At 40.0% G+C, this 6,365-nt stretch overlaps 1 pseudogene; it reads right to left on the bottom strand.

The window, feature by feature from the left end:
* Nucleotides 1–371: 371 nt before the first annotated feature.
* LOC149230358 (phosphoenolpyruvate carboxylase pseudogene) lies at nt 372–2,517 on the bottom strand (annotated as a pseudogene).
* Nucleotides 2,518–6,365: the final 3,848 nt, after the last annotated feature.

Raw genomic sequence — 6,365 nt, 5'->3', positions numbered from 1 at the left:
CAGCTAAAATACTTGCCATCGATTCCTAGAAAATATGAACGTCTGGGAGGAGATGTGAAGTCACCTCTACGAAGGGCAGCATCAGTGTAGTCAGTCTCTCTTGGCACATAAGGCCTATTGATCTCATCGAGATAATTCTGCTCTAAAACACATTCTCTTGTTCTCTGTCGGTGTAAATATTCAAGCCCTGGATCTAACCCAATATCAGATAACAACCCATTCCTCATAGGCAATGGATCAGCAGGAGGCAGGGCCTGCCTCTTATATGCAAAGCATATGGATCTGATGCTTGCAAAGCATAAGAATCAAGCAATGGTGCACGCTGAGGCAATACTGTGTCAGGTCAATATAATAGAACTAGAGGAACCAGATCAAAAATGGTACACATGTTGGCACAGCGTATGGAGATTTCTTATATCATTTTCCATAACATGCTTGAATGCTCCACCAAATCCTAGCCAAACAGGAAGATGAAATCGAGTTTGTGTCCAAGCAAATATCCATGGGATGGCATGGAGTGACTCAATTCCTCCACTTGGCTTCCTTTTTGAGGGGCGACTCCCGATGTTCATTCGACCATACTCCAATTCTGGTGTTGCAGAACGAAAATATTCAATGAATCTCGGGTTCTGGAAAATAATTGATCTGTACTCCTTTGTAGCAACAACAACCATTTCATCCATCAGTGCATGCCAGTCGGGCTTTGGTGCAACTGGAGGCCGCATTCCATGCTCCAGAGTGGCAGCAGTAAATCGTTGGAGAGTTCTGAAACACCAATGTTCCTCACCAAAAGACTGTTCTATAACTTCCCCTTGAATAGTGACCCGAAAAGAGCCATGAATTGTATCTGGAGGTTGTGACAATATGGCCAGATGGGTTGGGCCTTCCCCCCTACCTACAGTTCCTCCACGACCATGGAACATTGTCAACTTAACACCAAATTCTTTAGCAACCTTAATAAGGTCCTCCTGTGCTTTGTACAAATCCCAAGCTGCACTTAGCCTACCAGCATCCTTTCCAGAATCAGAGTAACCAATCATGACTTCTTGCTTTCCATCAATTCTGTTTCTGTACCAGTTTATTGAAAACAATCTAGCCAAAGCGGCAGGAGCAGCCTCTAGATCTGCAAGTTTCTCAAATAATGGTACAACACGTAATGGCTTTTTTTACATGGCATTACCATTGTAATAACTCAACTACTAAAACATTTGATGTTGTAGTTTCCATCGAAATAATGTAAGCTCCAAAGTTGTCAGCAGGAAGCTTAGATATCACATGAAATGTGTCTAGAACATCTCGAACCTCATTTGTTTTTGGGATATCTGGCCCAAACAAGGGACGTTTCCCTTGTAGTTCTGACAAAAGCCATGCTTGTCGTTGTTCCTCTGACCACTCTTTGTAGGATCTGCCATCTTTGATCCATGTGAAAACTAGTAGCTATAGCGCAAGAAAAGGCCATTCCTTATTCTTTTTGTAGCACCATCTTTCGTGTCTCCAAGACTCTAAGCAAACATGATTTGGAATGTTCTCCATGTGCAGGCTCATTTCCGAGCACTTTCAGAATTTTTTATAAGATGGCCCTACGCGCAACGCCATAGTCCAGAAGCGCAGTGCCACAGCCAGGAACGCAGCGTTACACTCCAGATAGGTTTGATTTCGATTTTCACTGGGTCGAACATCTGTTGGAGAAGTTTAGATTGACCCCAAACCCTTGTCATGCAACTTACCTTATTGTGTTGCCTCAAGGACTTTGAGATAGTATGGATGATACTGATTTGTAGGCAGAAGAAATGAGAACCATCCCTTTGCTCTATCTTGATTAACAATAATACCTTCGAATTCCTTTCCATTCCTTGCAATAAATTCAACCATATTTTCTACTACATGCTTTAAAAATGATGGTGGCTCCAATATTGGTGAACTTTCTCTATGAGCTTGATTTCCTGAAGTTTGAACTAACTCTCTGTTATTTCTTACCAATTCATGTGAAGGCGAAGCATGACTTCCTAAACTGTCACCAAAAGGATGTCTAGAACCCTCTAAAACAGATGGTTGGTCTATGATAGAAGTATCATGCTCTAGAGCCGCATCTGGTTTAGTGCTACAAATATCATTTTGAAGGTCCTTTCCTTTTGAAGATTCAGCTATCTCTAAAGCCATGCTACTGTCTGCACTACAAGCAGTGTTATCAACAGAACAATCTTGGATGGAGGATGCCCCTTCTTTTGAATCTACAGAGACTTGAGCCATTCCTTCATCTTCATCATCTCCAGTACCATACACTGATCCAAGAAGGGAGAGGCCCTCTCCTTGAACAGTGCCCTTCTCGACATGTTTCTTATCAACTTTGTTATCAGGATCCAAAAGTTTAGGATGATCAACCAGGAACCTGAAGTATATATGAAGATGGTGATCAGGCATTAGGAACCCAAAAACTAGATTACTTCCCTGCTTCACCCTCAGAACAATTTCTGACTGCCCTCCATGCTCACTGACAAACTTTGCAGTTCTAGCCATTATGTGATGTGTCTTCTCCATAGGTGGCTGCACAATACTTAGTCATGACTCATCAATAGGATTAAGGCCTTGAGCTTCCCATTGAAAATCATTTCTTGACTGAAAACATTACTGCTATAAAGATTCTAGATTGATCCTTTTGTTTTCACAAGATCACCAACAAAACTATAATTCTGACCGAAGAATTCTTGCAGATGCTTTTCTTTAATGTTCTCTTCTTCTCTATCACAATCCAGCCACAAGACCAGCCACTGACATCTCCTAGCTTCCTCTGGATCATTCAATACCTGAACTACTGCACAGGAGGCCTTTGAGTCAACCATTCATTCAGTCATATCTTTTGATCCGGGAGCTAGTTTTGGGAGTGTGATGATGGTCCTACTGGGGAAACGAAAGACTAATCAACCCGGTAATATATTTCAATCAAATTCTTGAACTTCAGATGATGAGTTTTAGAATTTTCTAGGCTGAAGTAGAAAGTTGTAAAGAAAAATAAAAAATTTCAAAATTTGAACACACTGGCTTCGAGAAGGTACACGAGGTCCAATCCTGATCCGAATCCTCCCCCTGTATTTGAAAATCCCAACCTCATTCTGAGAATAATTAGACAAGAAAGTTCAGTAAGCCCTAGACCTATTTTCAGATCCAATTCTTGTCCCAGTGAGTGGTTGTTTATTGAAGACCTCCCTTTTGATGAGTATTTTGATCTTTCTCTATTTGAAACCAAATTTGAAACTGCACTTGATAATATAGTTCTAAATCCAGAATTTGTAGCAAATCTCAAAATTCAAAGGGAAAACAGATCAATTGACGAATATATCTTAAATTCTCCTCAATCATCCATCACAACTGCCAATATCCCTGAGCTTTCAGAATCAACATCCACTACTCTCAGTTCATCAGTATTCCCATCAATTTTTGAAGTCCATTCTCAACCTCAGTTTATACCTACCCTTCCCCTTCAACCTATCATATCTGATCAAAAACCTATCACCCCTACTCCTCCATCAACCACTCCATTAAACCCTAGTAGTTCAACCATTGTTTCAAATCCGCCTCGAGTCATGGTTGCCCGATATGCACCCCTTGTTTTACCTCAGAATTTGGATGATATGCCTGCTGATTACCAAAGTAAAATACCTCTTTTTGATGCCACTCAAAGCATTACAGCACAACAACATGTTGATAGAATGAATGACTTCTTCGACCTTCATGAGGTAGATGCAAAAAATGTGACTATGAGATTGTTTGTGCAAAGTTTTGGAGGTGAGGTTCGAAAATGGTTCAGAGCTTTACCAGTAGCCTCTATCAACACTTTGCCAATTCTGCATAGACAATTCCTAGACCGATGGGAGGTAAAGAAGAACCCACTCCAAATTTTATCTGAGTATGAAAATATCAAAAGGAATGCGGGTGAAAGTGTGCAAGATTACTGTGTGAGGTTCAATGCAGTCTATAATGCTATTTCAGCTGACATTAAACCACCGATGGGGTTAGCATTGCTCAAGTTTCTAGACGGTTTCGATGCTGATATGGCATATCAGTTATGAGAAAGAGATCCTACCACACTTGAAGATATGCAGAAGAACACCATAAGTGTAGAAGAAAATATGCTGGCCAAAAGAACAAGAATGAAATCAGAAAAGAAGGTGACTATAAAGGAAGAACCATCTACCTCAGATGTTAAGATGGATACTTTGCTCCAGAAAATTGAGAAGATGTTTGACCGGCTGACTATTGTAGATAAACCTGAAACACCAATCAGGAATCCAAACTTCAGAGGACAACAGCAACCCCAATTTCGGATTAAGTAAAGGGAGCAAAAGGCACAAGATCAGACAGCACAACAACAGTAGGTCAGAACTCCTTTGTAGCAGAACTATGTGCACGGAATGGAGGAGGAAGATGATGATGATTCGGTGGTTGAGGCAAACTATTTCTTCACTACTAATGGTATGCCCATTTTTCTGATGGAAGATGAAGAATATGTGGAGGTTCCAGACACCCAAAGGGATGAATACTATATACTAGTAAATGAGGTAGTTTTGGAGGATGAGTCGGATGATTATCAGAGAGGGTATATGAACGCCTTGACAACACAGTAGACTCAATATTCATTAAGAAGCAGATATGTGCCAGTCATTCCAATTCAAAAAAGAAAGGAAGCACAATCCAAAAATGACTCCACAAACATTCAGAAGAAAGGGAAAGAGCTTGCTAATCCAACTTCCAGCAAAGGACCATCAGCAAATAGTGTTGCAAACGAGAAGAACAATCAGCAAAGTGCAGCAAAAGAAAGAGCAGAAAAGAAGGACCTTCCTATCAAAGAGGTAGAGAAAGTTTCAGCTTTTAGTTTAGAAAATGAAATTTCTAAATTAAAAGTTTCAATTCCTTTGACTGAGTTGATTAAGAACAGCAGCTATAAACACCAGGTGTCAATGTAGAAGATAATCATCCTGAGCTCATTTTTGGCCATGCCTTAGAAGTTCAGTCCAAAGATAGTGAAGTTCCTCCATTTTATATAAGCCTTAGACTACACGAGTATGTTCTCCATAATGCCATGTTCAACTCCGGAGCTTCTCATAATCTGATGCCAAAAGCCATTATGGAGAAATTGGGCCTTGACATTACTCGAAAATATCATGACCTGTATTCTTTTGATTCCGATAGGGTCCGTTGTATTGGTCTTATCAAAGACTTGGTGGTATCTTTAGACCAAATTCCAACCAAGAATGTTCTAATGGATGTGGTTGTTGCTGACATTCCACCACGGTTTGGTATGCTTTTGTCCAGATCGTGGGGTGCGAAACTTAAAGGAACTTTACAACTTGATTTCTCTTATGCTACCATTCCCGTGTTTGGCCAATTGAGAAAACTATACAGGGAGAAGAAAATGAAATACATGATCACTAGCAAAGAGAAGCCACTCAATCATCCAATAAACGCTATACATACAGATTTAGAATCATTTGTACTATATTCAGATAGTGGTTTGAATGATGTTGATAGTCAGTTAGTTGAAGTAGAAGATGTTCCGGAGATTTCAAAAAAATTTAGAGCAACCCTTGATCAAGAAAGATAGAAAATAGCAAGTTCTTCTGAGCAGTCCACATACCAGCAGCAAAAAGACAGTGAACAGCAGAAAAATGAAGAGATTAGTCAAGGTAAGGAAGAGAAGGAAATAGAATTTTAGCATCTAGAAGAAGAGGCAGGTCTTTGGAGCATGGATTTTGATGGAGCCGTGGGTAAGGATGGTGTTGGCATAGGAATTTGGATTCGGAGCCCTGCTTTTCAGCCTGATAAAGTTCCCAGTAATGTTAGAATATGTTCTTGCAAATTGTCTTTTCACTGCTCTAACAATGAAGTGGAGTATGAAGCTTTGATTGCAGGTCTGAAAATTTTGAAGAAGTTAAATGCAAAAAGGATTTTGGTCTATGGAGATTCAGAGCTGGTAATCAAACAGGTAAAGGGAGAGTATCAAGAAAAGCACCCACGGATGAGAGCCTACAGAAATGTAGTCCTAGACATCTTGCGAATGTTTCCTGATTATACTTTGACAGCTGTACCCCGAACTCAAAATATTATTGCAGATTCACTCGCCACTACTGCAAGCAATTTGAAGATCCCAATTAACTCTAGCAAAAAGTTTTAAATTCATGTCAAACACCGGCCTGTTGTTCCGGACAATTTAAGGTATTTGCAAGTGTTTTGGGATGATAATGAAATCAATACCTTTTTGCAGAATGAAGGAAAGTACAAGGATGCTTCCATAGATGATGACTATGATACCGATGAACAAGAGATTGAAGTGAACTAGATGGAGATATGGCAGCTGAAAGACAACAATA

Source organism: Pinus tabuliformis, chromosome J (assembly GCF_031772625.1).
Source record: "Pinus tabuliformis cultivar Carrire ecotype Pingquan chromosome J, CPIR1, whole genome shotgun sequence".
NCBI lineage: Eukaryota > Viridiplantae > Streptophyta > Pinopsida > Pinales > Pinaceae > Pinus > Pinus tabuliformis.
Note: the sequence above shows the minus strand (reverse complement) of the source record. Positions and strands in the feature narration are given on the sequence as shown.